Source organism: Gorilla gorilla, chromosome X (genome assembly GCF_029281585.2).
Source record: "Gorilla gorilla gorilla isolate KB3781 chromosome X, NHGRI_mGorGor1-v2.1_pri, whole genome shotgun sequence".
Taxonomy (NCBI): Eukaryota; Metazoa; Chordata; class Mammalia; order Primates; family Hominidae; genus Gorilla; species Gorilla gorilla.
The window spans coordinates 56,708,417-56,730,386 of record NC_073247.2 but is presented as its reverse complement, the minus strand read 5'-3'; the positions used below and the strand labels follow the sequence as shown (position 1 = coordinate 56,730,386).

At 41.9% G+C, this 21,970-nt stretch overlaps 1 long non-coding RNA gene across 1 annotated transcript; it reads left to right on the top strand.

Annotated features, from left to right (window-relative positions):
• The first annotated feature begins 3,507 nt into the window (after positions 1-3,507).
• LOC129530025 (uncharacterized) lies at positions 3,508-21,373 on the top strand. Its single transcript, XR_008675534.1, has 3 exons — positions 3,508-3,616; positions 17,222-17,303; positions 19,302-21,373. It is a non-coding gene; the product is annotated as an uncharacterized lncRNA (long non-coding RNA).
• The last annotated feature ends 597 nt before the right edge of the window (positions 21,374-21,970 follow it).

The following is a 21,970-nucleotide window of genomic DNA, read 5'->3' as shown; positions in this document are numbered from 1 at the left end:
ACATAACCTACGTAGTATTCTTGCCAAAAATGTTTAACCTGAATCTAATTATGCCTCTAGACCTAACATCCAGTTTACAGGTGTCTCAGCTTGCCAGGACTGCTGAAACAAAGTACCACAAACTGTGTGGAATAAACAGGAGAAATTTATTGTCTCACAGTTCTAGAGGCTGGAAGTCTGAGATTAAGGTGCTGGTGGGGTTGGTTCCTTTTGAAGCCTGTGAGAGAATGAACTCTTGTAGACCTCTTCTTGGGGAGTGGCTCAATGGCTCGTAGCCCTGTGAATTAAAGTGACAAAAAACAGATTACTGAGCCGGGTATGTGTAGTGGTGTGCACCTGTAATCCCAGCTACTTGGGAGGCTGGGGCGGGAGTTCAGCAGTTCAAGACCAGCTGAAACTGCCTTTGCAAAGATTATAAAGTGAGACAGTAAAAGAGATCTGACCAAACTGACTCCATTTTCCCTTTAAGCTCCAAGCTGCCCTTGTTCCTTCCTGGGCATAAGTCAAACTAACTTTGGGAGGAATTTAGTCTATAGTTTAACTTTGAAACAAAGATGATAACAGTCCCTCCCTGAAACAAACTCCCTCCTTGCTTGGGGACCAGATCATGTTTATAAAACTAACAATTTAGCCACAAGATTAGAAATTATGGCTCAAGAGTCATGTAGCCAGAGACCACAAGATTCCTAACTTTCTCAATTGCTCCTATGGATAACATCACTATTGTAAAACCAAAGATTGGTGTTTGAGGTATTTTTCAGACCCTGCATTCTGATAGATTAGCTGGTGCCACCCGGACTGGTAAACTGGGTCCTCTGCTCTTGTGGCTCACACCCAGGAACTGACTCAGTGCAAGAATATAAGCTCCGACTCCCTGTGATTTCATCCATGGGCCGACAAAACAGCATTCTCCATTTCCAAGCCTTTTGCCCGCCAAACTATCTTTAAAAAAGCCTAGCCTCTGAGTTTTGGGGGAGGCTGATTTGAGTAATAATTAAACTCTAGTCTCGTGTTTAGCCAGCTCTCTGTGTATTAAACTATTAAACTCTTTCTCTATTGCAATTCCCTTGTCTTGATAAATGAACTGCATCTGGGCAGCAGGCAAGATGAACCAGTTGGGTGGTTACTCAGGCTAGGCAAAATAGCAAGACCCCATCTATATAAATTTTTTTTTCATAAAAAAAAGAAGACAGGTTACCCTGAGAAAAAGATAGATTTAATTATATACATACACACAAAAGTTAACAAATGAGGGTGACTCAAGGGAGCAGTTAGAATTTGGGGCTTACATACCATCCTAAACTAGACAAAAGGAAAGGCGGTTTTGGGCTTTTTGGAGGGTGGTAAGTTGTGGGAAATGTATGGTAAATAAGGATTGTCTTGCTATTTAGATAGGAGACATCTCAGGTGCTGAGAGTTTTCCTAGTACAGGAGAGGGAGACACCTTACAACTGGAAATTTATGTCCTGCTTTTAGTCAGAAGCAGGAAGGGCAGAGAACTAATTGCCTTCAGCTCAAAACCATCCTTTTTGAGTGACATGTTTGGGGGTGGCATATTCTGGCCCCCTTCACTTGCTTCTAGTTTCTGGTAGTTTGCTAGCAATCTTTCACATTCCTTGACATGTAGAAGTGTCACTCTGATCCCTGCCTTCATGTCCACAGGACATTCCCCTTATATGTGCATGTCTATCTCCAAATTTCCCCTTTTTATAAGGACACCAGTCATATTGGATTAGGGACCCACCCTATTACCCTACTCTGGTATGACCTCATCTTAACCAATTATGTCTACAGTGACTATTTCCAAATAAAGTCACATTCTGAGGTACTGGCGGTTAGGGCTTCAACATATGAATTTTGGGGAACAAACACAATTCAACTAATTGCAGGAAATCTGGCGGGGCAGAACAAGAACACCACCACACACAATTGATCAGACAAATCTAGAATGTGGGGCTTTCTACAAAGTCTCTTCAAAAACACAATGTCATTTTTAAAAAGTAGAGGGACTATTCCAAAAAGACTAAAAATCCAAATGTATGAATTGTGATTGGATTTTGGTTTAATTAAGAAACTGCTACAAGACATAGTACAAGTTGAGGAGATTTGAATGTGGACTGGGTATTCTGAGAGTTAGGTGGTATTAGGCAATTACTGTTGATTTTCTTAGAGGTAATCATTGTACAATAGTTATATAAGATAATTAACTTATATTAGAATGATGCAAGCTGAAGTATTTGGGATGAAGTGTCATGATGTCACTTTTAATTTAATTTACTTTTAAATAGATCAGCAAAAAAAAAAAGTATATATTCATGAAGCTAATCTGTATATATAGCTGTGTATATAGATAAAGCAAATATACCAGAAGGTTAACATTTGTCAAATTTCAATGGTGGGTATAGGGGTTTTCATTGTGCTATTCTTTCAACTTTTCTGCATGTTTGAAGTTTTTCGTAATAAAAAGTTGACAGAAAATGAAGAAAAATAGTTTTTTAAGAGAAGATTTTTTTCCCCCATCTTTCTATTGAAAATAGAGCATTAAAAAAATCCAACTGGCTTAAAACGTACATGAAAATTCAGTTAGTGAAAAAGAAAAATTTGCTGTTAGGGTTGTAAAACAGTTGGGCTGCTTTCCAAGCAATTCCTTCCCTTTATTACTGTGAGTTGGAGGTTAGAGCACAAGGCCCTCAATCAAGAATTATTTGAAGGCCTCCAAAAGCCCTGCTGACCTCCAAGTATCTCCCCTGCTGGCTTTCCATGTGGCCTGAAATTTCTGTCACCTGGGTCAATTCTCAGGGATCAAGTATTTTCTCACTATTGGGGAGGCAGTGCCCCCTTTTAAAATGCAAATCTGGGAGGGATCCTGGGCCCATTAAGTGGGAACAATTGTCTGAGGAGCCACCACCTGCCCAAAGGCCCGCAATTCTGACAGCTCCTTCCCCAACCCCTTACCACCACTGAGATTGGACAATGTGTGCTTTAGGAAACAAAATTGAACAATGCATGCTCTAAGAAACTTCTTAGGTGAAGACACCATTTCAAGAAAGCTTATTTTCCGTGAATAAAATGGGGTGCATGAGGTCATTGCTGTTTTTACTTTGTAAACTGGGTGGCCTCTGAAAGCTTCTTTACAACACTTCAAAGGAAGCCTCCTCAACTCTTCCAGGCCCCCACCCCCTTTCCTTTGTTACTGCATTCTTACTGACCCCAAGGTTTTTCACTGAATGAAGAGTTTCCAAGGGGTCTAAAAAATACCTGGGACAATTAGAGAAATGAAAACCAGGGGGTCAAGATGAATCGACCCTTGGTAGAGGATTTACATAAATAGGTCCTAACCTCTGGCTGTGAATAAAAGATAAAATGCCCCACTGGGGTCAGAACTGCAGTTCAAGGGCATTTGCAGGGCCAAGCCTGGCTTCTCTGCTATGTCAGGAATTCCAGGAATGCCACTGATCATTGTGTGTTGGCAGGGCGCAGGAGGTTGCAGCCAGGCTAACAGAAACCCAGCCCTGCCCACTGGGTGAAACTGCAAGTCGAGAGCGTGGGAAACCAGCAAGTTGAGAGAGGATCCAGAAGTAACCCCTTCTAAAACGGGAAAGATGCCTTCCGAAAGGTGACCAAATTCTTGTTTTAGATGGTGGTGTTAATTTGGGAGGTTGGAAGGGAGGCAGGTGGGAGAAGGGACATGTCCCTTTCGAAGAGCCCCTTTGTTTCTTCTGTGGAGCACAGCTCTGTGGGAGGCATCTGCTCTTTACCTATAGACCGGATGGCCTGGTACTGGTCTTCTCCAGACTGAAGGTCCTCCACCAGGTCTCCTGCTGCTGCTACCTAAGAAAGAAATCTCACAAGGGTGTTAAAAGGTAATTTCCAGAAAGAGGTAAAATCATGACCGTTATACAGATATAAAAACGAACATGTGTTAAAGACTTTATTTTACTTACATAACTGAGAGAGCCAGGCAGATGTTATAACTGGTTTAAAAAAGAAACAGCCCCAATTTATGTGGAGTAAAGGAATTTAGAGATGAATTGCAAATGCAGGCAAACTGTTTATTGCCCCCCCACCCCGCCCCCGCCGCCACACACACAGGGGGAAGGAAGTCAATTGAACCAGATAGGACAGGATTTGCATATCTATCAGTGACCTACAACTTAGGGAGTGGCAAATAGCTCCAGTAGAATCAGAATCAGATAACGCCTGAAAGCATGTACTACAGGCAATAGTTTTCTATTGAAGTGTGAATTTACAGGGGCAAGAAATTTTGCTTTCTGAATTTTTTTTTTTTTTTGAGACAGTGTTTCATTCTGTCACCCAGGCTGGAGTGCAGTGGCGCGATCTCGGCTCACTGCAACCTCTGCCTCCCGGGTTCAAGCAATTCTCTTGCCTTGGCCTCCCAAGTAGCTAGGGTTACAGGCATGTGCCACCACGCCCGGCTAATTTTTGTATTTTTAGTGGAGATGGGGTTTCTCCATGTTGGTCAGGCTGGTCTCGAACTTCTGGCTTAAGGTGATCCGCCTGCCTCCCAGAGTATTGGGATTATAGGCGTGAGCCACAGCGCCCGGCCCTATAGTACTTTCTTAAGGGAAGTGTCCCTCCATTCCCCCACTTCTTACCCCCAACCCCGACATACACATGCTTTTTTAACCCAAGAGAGTGAGATGAACTTGAGAATCTTTGGTCAAAGTTGCCCCCCAAACCTCCACAATATTCTACCTTACTTTATTTCCCTGTTACATCAAAATGCATACAATAGTGGTTGATTTGTTTCTCGGTGATTTGAGAAGGATTACAAAGAGGCTGTCTTGACCTTGTCATCTTGTTCTTTCTCTCTTACAACACTTGGCCCTAAAGAGAAAACACTAGGAGGATGGGAACACCAGGGACAGAGAAGCTACTTGCTCTGCAGCTGTTTGGGCCAGTATGTTCCCTAATCTTGATGGCCATCCTGGGCGTATTTTCCTGAGAGTCTCTAAGTGACTCACTGCATCATGTAAAACTAAGAAAAAGGATGTCCTGAATTTTCCTGCTTAGAGAGCTTGTTTTTCTTTCCTGTTGCATCAAAGGGGTCTGTTAAACTTTCTAAAAGTACTAATCTGACCTGATATCTGAAGTAACAGATAGGAATTTGGGCTCTTTAGATGGAGCTCTTCCCCCATACCTGCATCTAATTGAAGAGGCTGAACTTCAAAACAACATCATGTTGGAGAATTAAGTCTCATTCCCAGATTTAATTTCTTATTTTTATATTGTTGCATAAGAAATCTACTCTATAAGTCACCTATTTTCAAATTTGGAAAATCTTATTTTAAGTTCATTTATTTAAAGACCAACAAACAAAAACACCAAATTCACTAGCCCAGGTCTTTATGGACCACCATCTCCCCTCCCCGCCTCCATTTTTCCCTGGAGTAGTGATTGTGGGGCCACTGCATGAATTTTACTCTATTATTTATCTAATGCACAAAGCCAAGGCTGGCAATGCTGAGAATGCATGAGGGAAAAAAAGATATCACAATGACAGCACACTCTGCAGCGTTCCATCCAAAAGCAAGTAAGTGACTCACTGTTCTGTAAAGCACAGGGCAGATTCTTATACGGAAAAACTACCCTCAGAAGTGCATGTGAGACCCTAGTCTGTGTAAAGGAATTTACTCTGGGTTTTCTTCACATTGGCACTCAGGTATGCGGGTGTGGGTTCACAGACATTCCTTTCTGACTCATTACCCGCTTTGCCCCTGCTCCCCGCCCCCTTAGTGCTTGAGGCACTTTTTCCAGCCTTCCCTGGGCTGGGGCTGAGATTGATGGTATCTTGGCACTCTCCAAAGAGAAGCTGTGCCCCTTTGCACTTTCTTTTTGTGACTAGTCCTTAAGACTTGCTGCCAAGCTTGGTTAAATGGACATGGCACAGCTGCCACTAAGCTGAAAGCTCTTACCTACGAGGGGTTGTGGTACATGTAGAGTCTTCTGTTAGTCTGCCACTCAACACGTATTTATCCACCAGACAGACAGTGAGATAGTGAAGGGGACCAGAATCTGCCACCCCAAAATATACCACTTTGGCATAAGGATTGTTTTGATTTGAAAGCAATTAGCTCTCTGCCTTCCCCTTTTCTGTCTAAAAGTAGGACATAAATTTCTCTTTGAAAATTTACAAATTTCCATTTGTGAAGGTGTCTCTCTCTCCTGTACCAGCAAGAAAACTACTCTGGAGGCAACTCTTAGCACCCAGGATGTCTCTTATCCACATAACAAACCTTACTAAATGACCCTTATTTCCTGTACATTTCCTATTCACCTTCCTATAATTTATCTCCTCCCCAGAAGCCCCAGATCGCTTTGCTTTTGTCTAGCCTAAGATAGTATATAAGCCCAAATTCTAACTGCTTCCTTGAGTCACATTTCTTTGTGAACTCCTGTGTGTATGCACATACTTAAATCTGTTTTTTTTTCTGTTAATCTGCCTTTTATCAGTTTTATTTGCAAGCTTCAGCAACTGAAGTTGAAACTGCCTTTGCAAAAATTATAACAGTCAGAAAATTATGACAGTGAAAGAGATCTGATCCAACCAACTCTATCTTGCCTTTAACCTCCAAACTGCCCTTGATCAAGGCATGGGCCAAGCTAACTTTGGGAGAAATTTATAATTTAAATGATAATAGCCCTCCCCAAAACTAAACTGTCTTTGTAAAACTAATGAAAGGCCACCAGGTTGGGAGGATGATTGGGGCCTGAATTCCACTAAGATGTAGGCATAAATGATTACCAGCCATTATTCTGGAGGCCACAAGGTTTGCAACTTCCGCAATTACTCCTGTAAATAACATCACTATTGTAGAACCTAACATTGGCCTTTTGAGATGTCTTTTCAGATTTTTGCATTTCAGATGATCCAATGGCCCCATCCAGACTGGAGACACCAACTCATGACTCAGCTGGCCTTGTGGCCCCCACCCAGAAGTGGACTCAGTGCATGAGGACCATTTTCCACACTCCTATGATAGCATCCCCAACCAATCAGCAGGACCGTTTCCTAGCCCCTTGCCCACCAAACTATCTTTTAAAAAACCTGGTTGGGCGCAGTGGCTCACACCTGCAATCCCAGCACTTTGGGAGTCTGAGGTGGGTGGATCACGAGGTCAGGAGTTCAAGACCAGCCTGGCTAAGATGGTGAAACCCTGTCTCTACTAAAAATACAAAAAAAATTAGCCGGGCATGGTGGCAGGCACATGTAATCCCAGCTACTTGGGAGGTTGAGGCAGAGAATTGCTTGAACCCGGAGGCGGAGGTTACAGTGAGCCAAGATCACTCCATTGCACTCCATCCTGGATGACAGAGCAAGACTCTGTCTCAAGGAAAAAAAAAAAAACAACCTAGCCTCCACATTTTCAGAGAGGCTCGTTTGAGTAATAATAAAACTCTGGTCTCCCATTTAGCTGGCTCTTCTTGTATTAAACTCTTTTTCTATTGCAATAACCCTGTCTTGATAAATTAGCTTCATCTGGGAAGCAGGCAAGAATAACCTATTGGATGGTTATACAGTGGGCTTCTAGCATGGCCTAGAGATGCAGAGGCCATGGCAGATAAAGCCAACTTCTTCCATCTGAGTAGAGGACTCAGGGGCCCAGAGGAGTCAGAAGGGGAGATGGGAGCCAAGGATGAGGAAGAACTCCTGGAAAGGCCTGAGAAAGAAGGACCCTAAGTTTAGCATCTTAGGTCCCGAAAAATGGCTGAAGGAGCAGAAAAGATGGAGAGAAAGAGTATTGTGACATGAACCTGCCCCTGTGCCTCGAGTTCCTGGGAGTTTCTTGTTAGCTTCTGTGTCCTGTTGTTCTGTATCCTCTGCAAAGGAAAGATGAAATCTGTTGCCACATAGGCGATGGGGTTCAGGACACACTACTCCAAAAGATGGCATCTTGTCATATTGAAGAAAATAGCAGAAACTGGACCATTGGTCTTACCTTTCCCCATACTTCTCCCCTGAAGTGGATTATAAAACCTAGGAAGGACTCTCTGACTGAGACGGTTTGGCTGTGTCTCCACCCAAATCTCATCTTGAATTGTAACTCCCACAATTCCCACATGTCATGGGAGGAACCCAGTGGGAGGTGATTGAATTATGGGGGCGAGTCTTTCCTGCACTGTTCTTGTGATAGTGAATGAGTCTCATGAGATCTGATGGTTTGATAAGGGGAAGCCCGTTTTGCTTGGCTCTCATTCTCTCTCTTTGCCTGCCACCATCCACGTAGGATGTGACTTGCTCCTCCTTGTTTTCCAACATGATTGTGAGGCCTCCCCAGCCACGTGGAACTGTAAGTCCATTAAACCTCTTTCTTCTATAAATTGCCCAGTCCAGGTATGCCTTTATCAGCAGCATGAAAACCAACTAATATACTGACCTTCCCCTAAAGTAGGTTATATGACCCTTATCTGACAGATGCCCTCCTTAGACCTACAGGGAAGGGAAAAGCATCCTTATCTCTGAAAATGGAGAAACATAGAGAAAAATTCAAACAAACAGGCCTTGTTAAGTCCCTGCCCCATTTATTACCATTAGATAATATTCTTTGTCCTATCATATTTCTCCATGACTGTTCATTCTTCATCAAACCTAGAATAAAAACACTCAAATTTACCTGTTTCTTTGGTCTTCATTTCCTTATGAAGGCTCTCATGTCACGTAAAACTTATTTGAAATAAACCTGTATGGTTTTCTGATTAACCTGCTTTTTGTTACAGGCCATAAACCTAGGATAGGTAGAGAAAAGGATATTTTTCCTCCCCTACATTGATCCAGATGCAATCACCACCATTGCAGTGCTTGCTTGACTTTGACTGCTCAAGAAAAGTTAGTGGATGTGTACCCACTCACCCACTCCCATCCCCATTTCTATGAAACACATGATTTAGCATTGTGCTAGAAGAGCAGAGATTTGAGCTCTTCTTAGAGGCCCCTCTAGCATGTTGCTTCTTCTGAGAGATAGCAAGTAAGACCCTCATGGCCATGCATCCAAGGTTTGCTGCCTTGAGGGCCACTGCTTTTTACCTTTACATTGCTGCCTTACTAAGTCCCAGCAGTCCAGGAAAATTTCCTGGATTCAGACATTCCGATTATTCTGAAAATTTATTTTTCCTGCCCTCCACTCACAGAACTGCTTAGACAGAGTGACTATATACCACTGACTGTAAATTCATGATCAATTAAAGAAAAAAACTTCTCTAATCCAAGTCCAAAGGCTGATAACAGAGGCCCAGGGACTCCTGAGCTACCAGAGGGAGGCACTAGGCTAGTCTCCCAGTGAAATCAAGCAAAGAGAGAAATCATTAGAGGAGCCATGTTTATTGTTTGAATTTTATGAATACATAGAATTCTATGAATCAAAAAAGGGAAGTTCACATTGGTTCTGTGCAGCATGTGATAAACCACAGCATTGCTATCTACATTTTTTTTCTTTCTTTATGATCAGTAGCCTATCAATAAAGTGGATATTTTGAGTTTTGCAGTACCAGATACAGACATAGGTTGTAAAGAAGAAGAGTTTTTCCACTTGTTAAAGAGATAGGAGTAAAGCAGCAAAAGTCTGGAACATTTCTGGGGGTATATTGCTTATCAGAGTGTTCAGTTATTCTAAGGCCAACTTCATTTTCTATGGTTTTTCTTAAGAAAACATTTGTGAAAATATCCAATTATGAGTACAAACTACCTCCCATGAATTATCTGTGATGTCTATACTGATTCCCCATGGATGTTTTTATAGCCAGATGTTTGAAATCTTGGGCACCATCTCCTCTGACATAAACAATTTTCTGTGAAACCTTCCATGTTAACCAGTGGTACCTGATTCTCAAATCTGATATAAATCTAGCATATACTCTTCTCCCACGCAATGTCTTTGACTGTAACTGTTTTGCTATTATACTGAAAGTACACACTCTTTTCTCCTAACCATGGGCCCCAATTCCCACAAGATGAGGACAAACTACAGAGTAGCAGAGGGAAAAGACCATTGCTTTTCCTCTTTGAAGACTTTCTATGAAATTTCTTCTTTCTGCTCTGTGGATGGCGTTTTATGTTGGGAAAATAGTAGAACTCATAATTTGGTCTCCTGGACTTAATTTCTAACTACTTCATATTGGTGACTTTTTTTTTAACCTCAAAGAGGAAAACGGCAAGCCCTAAATGCCTGTTTTTCTCCTTTTTTGGCCCAAGTGGGTAACTGAGGCTCAGTTTACATACATCAAATTACCAAAATGCTGTCTTGTATATAGTTTTGAAAGATAGAGATGGGTTTGTAATGTTTTTCAGACCTGATTCAGAGCTCAGTTTAGTTTTTCTTTTGGTATTCAGGCTATTATATTCGTCATAAAAACAGGCACTGTGTGTGCCTTAGTAAATAATTTATAACTTTCCCCATAACTCAGGGGAACCCACCATAGTCTGCCTGTCTGCCTTTTACCTTCTCATCTCTATACCTCCAGGTTTCTAGTGATCATAAAAGTGATCGAAGCCCTGATCTGATTTTTATCACAAAGCCATTCTTCTTTGTGGGTACTTTGGTTCTGGAGACAGAGAATCATGAGATCAGATAAAGCCATGCGGAGGGCTGAAAGTTGGCTGGAATGGCGCTTGGGGCCCAGTTTATGCTGTTGGAGCATTTCCTGTGTGCCCTTTGAAACCTCTGAACTCAGCTCTTCAAAGTGAGAGCTTTGTCTTTCCGCTGAACACATATATTTGCTACTTATTATCTTTCTCTTGCCATCTCCACCCTTACTTGACTCAGCCAACATCGATATATCAAAGCAAAAGCATTGCTCTGACTGAGTCATAAGTTATACTTTTACCTGACATTATCTGGCTGTGTAGAAATGAAAGCATAAAAATAATGGAGGTTTTGTGTACAGGTCTACACACACACGCACACACACACACACACACGTCTTCTTCTTTGCTTCACTCATCATGCTGTCACTACTTCCACTGTTTCTCTCCCCAACTCCTGCCCACTCCCACTCATAGCAGTTTATTAAAGAAGTATGTTTTCTCATGAGCCAATTGGGTAATTTTTCAAGTTGAACCCCATTAACATTATAAATGCCGTTATAAATGCTTGTTTTTCAAAAATTTGTCTTTCCAAAACTTTGTTTTGGGTCAGAAAATTTATTTCTCTTTAGAGAGCCAGTGTTGCATGAGGAAATTGAAGCTGATCTCTGGGTGTGTGTTTGTGCTAATTTGCTGTACAATCAAATACAGATATAGGTTAATAAATGCTGTTCTTTGATCTGTTGCTACAAAGGATTCATTGTAAATACATTACTAGATAAGTAAGTTAGAACTTTGTAACTGTCTCTTGCAAACAGTGCCCCATGCCACCCATTAGCATGTGCAAGAAGTGATACATTTGGCTTCAGCCTGCCTGGGTTTTACTTTGCTGATTTGTTTACTTTTAAAATAGCTACCCATAGTATACTTCCATTTGGGGTGTCCTCATAGAAGGATAGCACTCAGGCAGAGAAATAGCCCAAAAAAACAATAACAGCACCAAAAGCTTGGTAGCAAGAATTTAATAAAACCGAAGGAGGCCAATGTTTCTATAGATAACCATTTAACATTTGTCATTATGTGTCTAGCTCTAGCCAAGGCATTGCAAAGAATGCAAAAAGACATGATCAAAGGCCTCAAGATGTTTACAGTCCTGTTAGGGGATGAAGGTATTGGAGTGAATCACATTCGCTAAAATGGGAATAAAGACTTCTACCTTAAAATCATGGTGTTTTTCAGGGAATCAGAACTAATATGATATGACTGGAGTTAATATGTTATTGTGGGGGATGGGGAGGAGTAGACTATTGGTAGTTGTGGCTACAAATTTGGCAGGATTCAAATATTGAAAGGGATTTATATGTCAAGCTAAAGAATTATAATTTTTCTCCGTAGACAATGGGGGAATTAACCACCGAAGAATTTTGAGTTGGTGAATGACATAAAAAGATTTGTATTTTAGAAAAATAACTGGCATGTTGCGGGGTGTGAAATGAAGTAAAAGAAGTCTTCAGTTGTGAAGTTACATGTCCATTGAGTCTAGCAGATACCAAACAATCACATTAAAATCCTGAAATAATAATAAATAAAGAATTCTACCTTGTCTGTCTCAGTGATTGTATATGGAGGTATGTTTCTTTTTACTCATAAGTGTACAGTCTGTGTAATTAAGTGGCAAAGCCATTTGAAAAGGTCACTGTTTAAATCACAGGACTTATCTAGGTGTGACAACCCACGGTGATGAGAGATTTAGAGCCAATCTCTACTGAGTGCTGATGTGGGGCTGATGTGGACTCTAGGAGGCTTTGTGGGAGAACAGGGTAAAGGCATTGGTTCTGGAGAGAAAGTGATATGCCCTCAACTATGTATTTCAGGTTTCCATGGTCAGCATCTAGGCCTTCCTGCTATTACCTGCCTTGTGAGACTGGAGGACAAACTGGAAGCCAAGAGATACAATCTCAAAGTTGCTTGAGTGTCAGACAAATAAAAGAAAAACATTTTCCTTCCTTCCTTCCTTCCCTTCCCTTCCTTCCCTTCCTTCCCTTCCTTCCCTCCCTTCCTTCCTTCCTTCCTTCCTTCCTTCCCTCCTTCCTTCCTTCCTTCCTTCCTCTCTCCCTCCCTCCCTCGCTCCCTTCCTCCTTTGCTCCCTCCCTCTCTCCCTCAGTCCTTTTCTTCCTCCATCCCTTCCTTCTGTTGTGGAAGAAAAAACGTTTCCTTTATCCTCTTAGGTTCAATACCTGGGACTTGCAAATTAAACTGACAAAAGACAAATTAGCGGGAGAAAAGGTACAGTTTTTATTTAGTATTTTTATGTACATGACTGTTTGCAGAAAAGAAGTAAGTCTCAAAGAAGTGGTTATAATGAGGGCTTATATATCATTTTTATGAAGGGCAATAAATTGTGAGAAAGTGGCTAGAAAAAGCAAAGAGAGTTGGAGCTTCTAGGGGTGATAAATTGTGGGAAAGTCACTAGGAAATATATGGGGGGAACTAATAGAAGAGAAGGATTATTTTAGTAAATTCTGTTTATGCAGACTGATCTCAGCATCAACTCCCCATCTTCAGTGATAAGAGTTATACTTCTCTTCCTGATAAAGGGAGGGGACCTTTTTCATGATAAATTTATGCCCTACTTTTATGCAGACAAAAGGGAGGCAGAGAACTTTTGCAGCACCAGTTGATTCTCAATTGCTTTCAGCTCAAAATAATCCTTATGCCAAAATAGCATATTTTATGGTGGCATATCCTGATCCCCTTCACTTCCAACCTTTTTTTTTTTTTGAAGATGCATTGGGTGTGAGGTGTGCTTTTGGGAAAGTATGGATTACATAATTCCTAACACAGGCTGGTTTGTATTCCATGGATAAAGACTCCAACTCTCAGATCCCATTTAGATGACATCCTTGCTAAGTCAGGCTTCACTGCAGGTCTTTCACATAAGCCAAATTGATCATCTAAGTGATAAGGCATATGAGAATATTTATCATCCACAAAGTGCTAAGAAAATACAAATTATATGGTTTCACTTTTTACATTATTAAAATAAATCATTTAAAAATGATTTCTCTGCTGCTTCCTATAAATAAAGGCAGCATTGCCCTCCTCCCCCGATCTGTTCCTACTGTGGGTCATGGGAGGAAAGATGGAGCCAGCGAACTGACTTCTCGCTCACAGTGAAAATCAGAAGAGGTCCAATACTTCTCTAGCCTGAATCAGTTGACTTTCATTTGTTTTTATTTTTTCTTGTTTGCCTTGATCTACGTTGCAATCAGTATGCAAATGTGTGCAACACACTCTCAGGAGCAAACTCACTCAACAAAGCATATTGGGCTACATCATTGCTATAGTGATAACCTTGAATCTGCTCTAATCTGTGAAGGAGCACATCATTCGGACACTTCCACGCTTTGTTATTGTTAACAAATTACTTATGACTCACCTCATAAATGACCCTAACAATACCTGTGATTGTGACTAACTGTTCCCAGCCTCAGTCTGGTGATCAGGAAGAGAATTGTTCTGTTTTCCTTTGCATTGATTCCAGTTCTGGGAGGCTTCCAGATCCTTTTAGTTCAATAGATTTCTACTTAATTTCACTATACTTAGGCACTCAGATGGGCTCAGGAGATACAGACATAAATCACACCTGCTTACTACCTTCCTGATGCTCACCACCTTCCTGATGCTCACCACCTTCCTGATGCTTACCACCTTCCTCATGCTCACCACCTTCCTCATGCTCACCGTCTAGTGAGGAACTGCTTCCATAATGCTTTTCCTAGCTGTCTCTCTACCTTTCTTTTATTGGTCCTTCTGGTCCCAGGTTTCTCTTTTCCCCCCACCATGGAGATTCCAGCAAATCTTGTAGGAAATCTTTCAGAAGTGTCTGAGACTCCTCTTTGCTCTCACAGCCCTCTGGCTTTATATTTATTTACCAAGATAAATTGTACTGCATCTTACTCTATATGCCAGGTGCTGTGCGCTTAACCCTGCTTAATCCTCACAACCCTATGAAGTAAGTGCAGATGAGGAGACTAAAGCTGAAAAAGGGTCAGGTGCAGTGGTTTATGCCTGTAATCCCAGCAGTTTGGGAGGCTGAGGCAGGAGGATGGCTAGAGCCCAGTAGTCTGAGGCCAACCTGGACAACACAGTGAGACCGTGTTTCTACAAAAAAATGTTTAAAAAATTAGCCGAGTATGGTTCCATATGCCTGTAGTTCCAAGCTATTCAGGAAGCTGAGTTGATAGGATAACTTGAGCCTGGGAATTTGAGGCTGCAGTGAGCTGTGATTGAGCCACTGCACTCCAGCCTGGGTGACAGAGCAAGACCCTGTTTCCGGGAAAAAAAAAAAAAAAAAAAAAAAAAAGCTAAAAAGCCAAGAAGCTTGTCCAAGGTCACATAAGCAGTTGCAGAAGAGCTGTAGACTGAACTAGGTAGTCTGACTCCAGAATCTTCGTACCATTCCAATAATTAAGTAAAACTTGGTACCTATGATATACAACCATCGAGTGTGTGGTATTTAAGGAAACATGTGATTTTAGCCTTGATTATTTGAAGACACTATACAGGCACTTCTTCTGTTTCTACATATCCATGATTTATTACTCTGAGTCTTAAGAATATTTTATGACAGCTATATCCACTGACATTTTGGTGCATTTATAACAAGTACTTTAGAAAAACACAAATACGTTTGAAAGGACCTGTTCTTGGACCCCTTCCCTTCCCAAGGTGTAGCAGGATACTAGCCTGATAAAAGAGCATTTTCATGAGGTTCATCAACTTGTTGATGACATCAAACCCCATGCCAGAGCCTACACAGTGGATTCTGGCACGGGGCAGAGCCCTGGAATGTGAACAAAGGCTTTTGTGGAGAAATAGCCTCCATTGTCTACAGAAAGAGGGAGAACCAAGGGCTGCCTGATATACCAAGAACGATGGAGTCAATTGAGCAAGGTGTTTCACAAATGGAGACATCGGTGTTAGCTGTGTGGTTAATCTGTAGCACCTACCACATGTGACCCTTCATGAAGCTTTGAGTCCCGTAAATACAAATGGATTTTTTTCAACCCACTTTGCATTTAAAATTGCTCAGATCTGGAAGAAATTGGTGGTTACCATGGTAGCCAGCCTACATAGCAGACAATTTTTTAATGTATTATTTTCTTTGCTTGGGCTTCAATTAATAACTCATGGGGGCACTTCTACAGAATATGCTGAGATCCACTGGCTGAGAACTGAGCATGTAATTTTTTTTTAATTATTATTACACTTTAAGTTTTAGGGTACATGTGCACAATGTGCAGGTTAGTTACATATGTATACATGTGCCATTCTGGTGCGCTGCACCCACCAACTCATCGTCTAGCATTAGGTATATCTCCCAATGCTATCCCTCCCCCCTCCCCCCACCCCACAACAGTCCCCAGAGTGTGATGATCCCCTTCCTGTGTCCATGTGTTCTCATTGTTCAATTCCCACCTATGAGTGAGAATACTGAGCATGTAATTTATCTTCCAATTATGAAGGCTTAGGCCAAGGATTGGACTGGCAGGGGACCTGGAAGGTCTCTGGGCCTCTACACATTTCTGGGGTAAGTGGTGTTAGAAGGCAATCAGAGCAGGCAAAAGACCTCAAAGGAATATAAACCTGTCATGTGTTCAAGAATGTTCATGCAGCCAGGCGCAGTGGCTCACACCTGTAATCCCAGCACTTTGGGAGGCCGAGGTGGGCAGATCACCTGAGGTTGGGAGTTTGAGACGAGCCTGACCAACATGGAGAAACCCCGTCTCTACTAAAAATACAAAATTAGCCGGGCGTGGTGGCGCATGCCTGTAATCCCAGCTACTCGGAAGGCTGAGGCAGGAGAATCACTTGAACCCGGGAGGTGGAGGTTGTGGTGAGCCAAGATCATGCCATTGCACTCCAGCCTGGGCAACAAGAGTGAAACTCCATCTCAAAAAAAAAAAAAAAATGTTCATGCGTACTCAAAAAGGCCCAATGTTGGAAGAAAGAGTGCTTATCTTCCTGTTCAAAAGCCCACTCATGAAGCAGGAAGTCTCATGTGTTTTTTATTCCTCTGTTCTTTCTCTCCTGCCTTCTTTAGTAGTAAGTGGATATTTTCTAATGTACCATCTTAATTCTTCTACTGGTTTTTAAGCTACATTGGGGTTTTTAAAAAAATTTAGTGGTTAGTCTAGGGATTAGAATACATATCTTAATGTATTAGAATGCACTTCAGATTTATACTAAATTCCAGTAAATATATAATTTTTCTACAAGGGAGCTCCTTTCCTCTTCCTTTGTATTATTGTGTAGCAAAGAATTTAACCTTGCCCAAAGAGATGTCTGGCCTTTGCCCTTGACTTCTAGGAGGTAATCTCTAAGCCCTTGGCATGTCATGCTTGAGAGGTTATTTTTTGTTTAGGGTGGGGCTGGCCATTCCAGAAAGTTTAACAATGTGATTTAGGGTGGGGGCTTTGGGTCATGCAGTATCACCTAGACCTCCTGAGGTACTGGAAACTGACGTTAGCTATGTGGACAGTCAATGGTGCCTATGTGATGGAGTCCCAGGATGGACTCTGGGCACCAAGGCTCAGGTGAGCTCCCCTCGTTGGTAATAGTTTGTGTGTGTTGTCATACATTAGTGAAGGGAAAGTAACATGGTCCATGACTCTACAGGGAGAAGACCACAGAAGCTCTGCATTTGGAACTTTTCCTGGATTCTGTCCCATTTGCTTCTTCCCATGGCTGATTTTGATCTGTATCCTTTCCCCTGTAATAAACAGTAACCATAAGTAGAACAGCTTTAGTGAGTCCTTCTAGTGAATTTCAAACCTTGGGGTGGTTTTAGCAAACTCTCAAACTTGCAGTTGATGTCAGAAGTCAGAGCAGTCTTCTGTGGACTGCTCCCTCTAATTGTATAGTTGGCTAACTTTTGTGGATTCTACTGTCATATATAACATGTCAATATATGTTACAATCCCAATATTCAGTCTTATTCTTTCCTTTTCACTTAAAGGAAGCACTCTGTGGCTTCTCTTTCGCATATTTGAATTGCCAGCATCACTACTCTTGTGTTTTAGGGCCATTACTAAGTAAAATAGGTATTCCTTGAACACAAGCTCAGTGATACAACAACAATCTGATAAGTAAGATGGCTACTAAGTGACTATCAGGCTGTAGAATAGACAGCGTGGATCCGCTGGACAAAGGGACGATTCACGTCCTAGGTGGGACCCAGTGGAACAGCATGAGATTTCATCACACTACTCAGAATAGGACCCAACTTAAAACTTCTGAATTGTTTATTTTTGGAATTTTCCATTTAATATTTTCAGACCATGTTGACTGTGGGTAACTGAAACCGTGGAAAGCAAAACTGTGGATAAAGGAGGACTATTGTATTTATAATAGTAATAACTAAAGTATAATAATAATAATATCTAAAATTAAGTGCTAACTATTGCCCAGGAACTATTTTAAACACTTTATATTCATTAACTCACTTAATCTTTATAACAACCCTATGAGGTGTGTATTATTATTATCTCCATTTTGCAGATGAGGAAACTGAGGCTCAGAGAGTGTGAGTAACCTCTCAATAAACATTTGCCAAACTATGTTTGCTAAGAGAATAATAAATTGAAAAAGCTGGGCACAGTGGCTCAGGCCTGTACTCCCAGTCCTTTGAGAGGCCAAAGTGGGAAGATCGCTTGAATCAGGAGTTTGAGACCATCCTGTGCAACAAGTGGAGACCCTGTCTCTACAAAGATTAAAAAATTAGCCAGACGTGGTGGCGCCTGCTTGTAGTCCCAGCTACTCAGGTGGCTGAGGTGGGAGGATCACTTGAACTCACTTGAATGGAGGCTGCAGTGAGCTATAATTGCGCCACTGCCTCCAGCCTGGGCAGCAGAGTGAGACCCTGTCTCTTAATAATAACAATAATAGGCTGGGTGCGGTGGCTCATGCCTGTAATCCCAGCACTTTGGGAGGCCAAGGCGGGCGGATCACAAGGTCAGGAGATTGAGACCATCCTGGCTAACACGGTGAAACCCCATCTCTACTAAAAAAAAAAAAAATAATAATAATAACAATAATAATTTGAAAAAAGTCAACCTCAGAAAAGGTTGCCAAGTTAACTCAAGTCTCCAATATAAAAAAGCCTGGGGATGCAGGGGAGACTATGGGGTTTGCTGGGCCTGCTCTGATATTGAGGACACAATGATTTTGTGGCTCTAAGGCTATGAAGCAGCACCATTTCTCACATGTCAGTCCATGGCTTGGTCATTTTATCCAGAGGCTTTGGGTGGTAATGGGGTTAGGGCTTGAGCCTCTCCCCTTCTTCCCCCTCCCAGAATTGCTAGAGCAACTTCCTGAAAGTGTGCTGCTCGGGTCACAAACCGGCTTCTTGCAAGAGGTATGTGCATCCTCGGGGTGGAATCTTCTGCTATTTAAACTTACTTCTTGGTGGTGGAGCAGCAATGTATTTTTGAGACTGCAGTTTTTTCTTTCTTTTTAAATGTTAAAGCTAGAAGCCTGGAACTATCCTGGAGCATTTTCTTTTATAATTTCTAGCTTTTTGAAAAAAGTGTTAGTTAGAAGAATTGAGTCTCAGCCAGGCAGGCCTAAACTAGACACGTGGAGGAGTGCAGGGGCGAACACTCACACCAGTCTAATCATTGTGGATTGGGTGTCAAAGCCCTGACGTTACGCTGCCTTTATCTATTCTCCTTAACCCCACACTTGTCCTACTATCAAGGGATGATGCGGAAGAGGCTTCAGGAAGATGTAACTCTTTCCTTGTGGCTGTGACCATTTTATAGACTGGTTTCCAGGCTCAGCAGGCACACAGCATCAGGGCCTTCACTGCATTTCTTCCTAGAAGCCAGAGACCAAAATGCATGTGACAGCTCAAGAATTTTTCTAGCAGTTGGTTGCTGCTGCTCACTCCACCCACAGAAAGAAAAACTAAAAGGAATTTTACCCTTGGTGTCGCAGTTACTTTTTGGACAGGGGCAACTGCAACTGTGAAATGGCTGAGTCAGGAAACTTCCTCTGTCTTTAAGACAAAATTGCTCTAGGCTAGTGTAATTAGTGATGTGAAGCCTTTCTTCCCAACCCCAAATCCCCTAAAGTCCTCTTATTTAAATATCTGCCCCCCTATTTCCAGCTGTCTCCTCTCAAAAGCCCATCCTTTATAAACCCGGTGTCAGATTGTTTCATTTTATTAGGTTGAACCATGTGAAATGGCTGATGGTTCCACCTAATCTAGTTAGAGAGTTTCTTTTGAGAAACAGAGGAACATCACAGTGAATAAGAACTGGAGACAGCATTACTTCTTGGAAGAGAGGCAGTGAAGCTGGAGGAAAGCAGCACCCAGCACTGTTCCCAGGTGTGGGCACTGCAGCCTGTGTGCAGATGCCTAGACTCCAGCCTCAGCCTGAGAAGCAGTTGCTGGTTGGAGTTGGGAGGAAATATGCCAGGCTCTGAGGAGCATCAGCTTCGCTAATGATTCACAAAACCCTATGAAGTCAAAGCAGGTTGTTGTGGTTGAAAAATGCAAAGCAACCGTGTCTTCATCAGAGTTACAAAACATTGCCCATATGCACACACTAAGAGCACTTTCAACCTGCTGTATTTCCTTCGCTTGGGCAAATGCTAGGCTTTGATTTCTTTCTTCTTTTTTTCCCCCTCTCATGTTCTTTATGGCAGTGCTTTCCCAGTCTAGAAAGGTTTGCATTTCCTCACATCCTTCTCTTAGGCTGAGCATGGTTATTGCATGACTTAAATCAAAGCAATAACGAAACCAAACCAAACCAAACAAAAACTCAACAGCTCTGATAGAGCATGTAGAAACTAGCTGGTTGGGAAACAAATGTAACCTTTTAATCTGTTAAGGATTGAGTTCTAAGTTGATTCATGCCAATGAATAACCAGGAAAATGAAGATCACAGTTTGAATGGTTGACTTTTGCTTTTTCTCCTTAGGATCATGGTAAAGTTGTAATTCATGCACATGTTTGTCACAGCACAGGCCACGTGGTATTTTATTGGGATTGATTTAGCTAAAGGCCACTGATGGATGGAATTCTTTGGATTGTGTATCTTTTTCAGCAAACAACATGCTACTAAGGAAAGACCCTCTTTTCCTTGTGTCCTCATGAAATTTGCACCAAATAGAAATCAGAGAAGGCATTCAATTCTTGGGTAGTGGTGCCATCGGCCTCTGTACCCAAGAGCTTCTCTGCAATGTCCCAGAAGACTGACCTTTCTCTGGTTATGGCTCTTTGTTATGCAAACTGCAAGACATCCGGTGCCACATCAGTGATCCTGGTCTTGGTTCTGTTGTAGAAAACTTGGTTCTGTTGTAGAAAGTTTACTTGAACCCAGCCCCACAGAACACACTGGAAATAGCTCACTATGCTAGTGAAGGAAACAAAAATATTTCACCCCAAAATATACTTCTTTGACGTACTTTGAGATGACTGTTCAGAGGACCTGCGAACACAAGTAGCCCTGCAAAGCTGTCTTTTGTTGGGGAGATTTACATCTGTAGAGGAAATAAAGTGAGGTAAACAACAGATGCAAACAGGCTTTCTTTGAAGCCCCCCCTTGTTTGGGTCCAGGAAAGATTAACTGAGCCTGACACCCATCTATTCTTCCTGAGGGTTGCTACCTCTGAGGTTTTATCTGCATATCAAGACTGCCTTTGCTCTGAGCTTTGGTTAATAAATGCTGGAAAAAAAAGACCGCCTTTGTTAGCCAAGCCTATCCTCTTCTCTCCCTCCTGTAACCTGTCTTGCCACCATAACATGTTTTCCCACCTTCCAAGCCCCTGTTCTTTCTGTAACCTCAAGATGGTATAAAAGTGTCAACCATCTGGCCATTTCTTTGAGGGTTTTTTTGTTGTTTGCTTGTTTTGAGACAGGGTCTCGCTGTGTTGCCCAGACTGGAGTGCAGTGGTGAGATCATAGCTCAATGAAGCCTCGAACTCCTGGCCTCGAGCGATCCTCCCATCTCAGCATCCAGAATAGCTGGGACTACAAGCGCCTGCCACCACACCTAGCTAATTTTAAATTTTTTTTGTAGAGATGGGGGTCTTGCTATGTTGCCCAGGCTGGTTTAACTCCTGGGCTCCAGCAATGCTCCCACTTTGGCCTCCCAAAGCACTGGGATTACAGGCATGAGCCATCACACCTGGCTGAGTTTTTATATTTTGTATGACTCCTGTGCCCATATGCACATTAATAAAATTTGTGTGCCTTTCCCCTTGTTAATCTATTATCAATTTGTTTCACAGACTCAAATCGTCAAGCCTTCAGGGGAAAAATTAAACTTTAATGTTTAAACTTAAAGTTAAAAAAAATTAAAGTTCCCTATACTGGGTAACCCAATATTCTCTACTTATCTTCTGTAAGGATTCTTATCA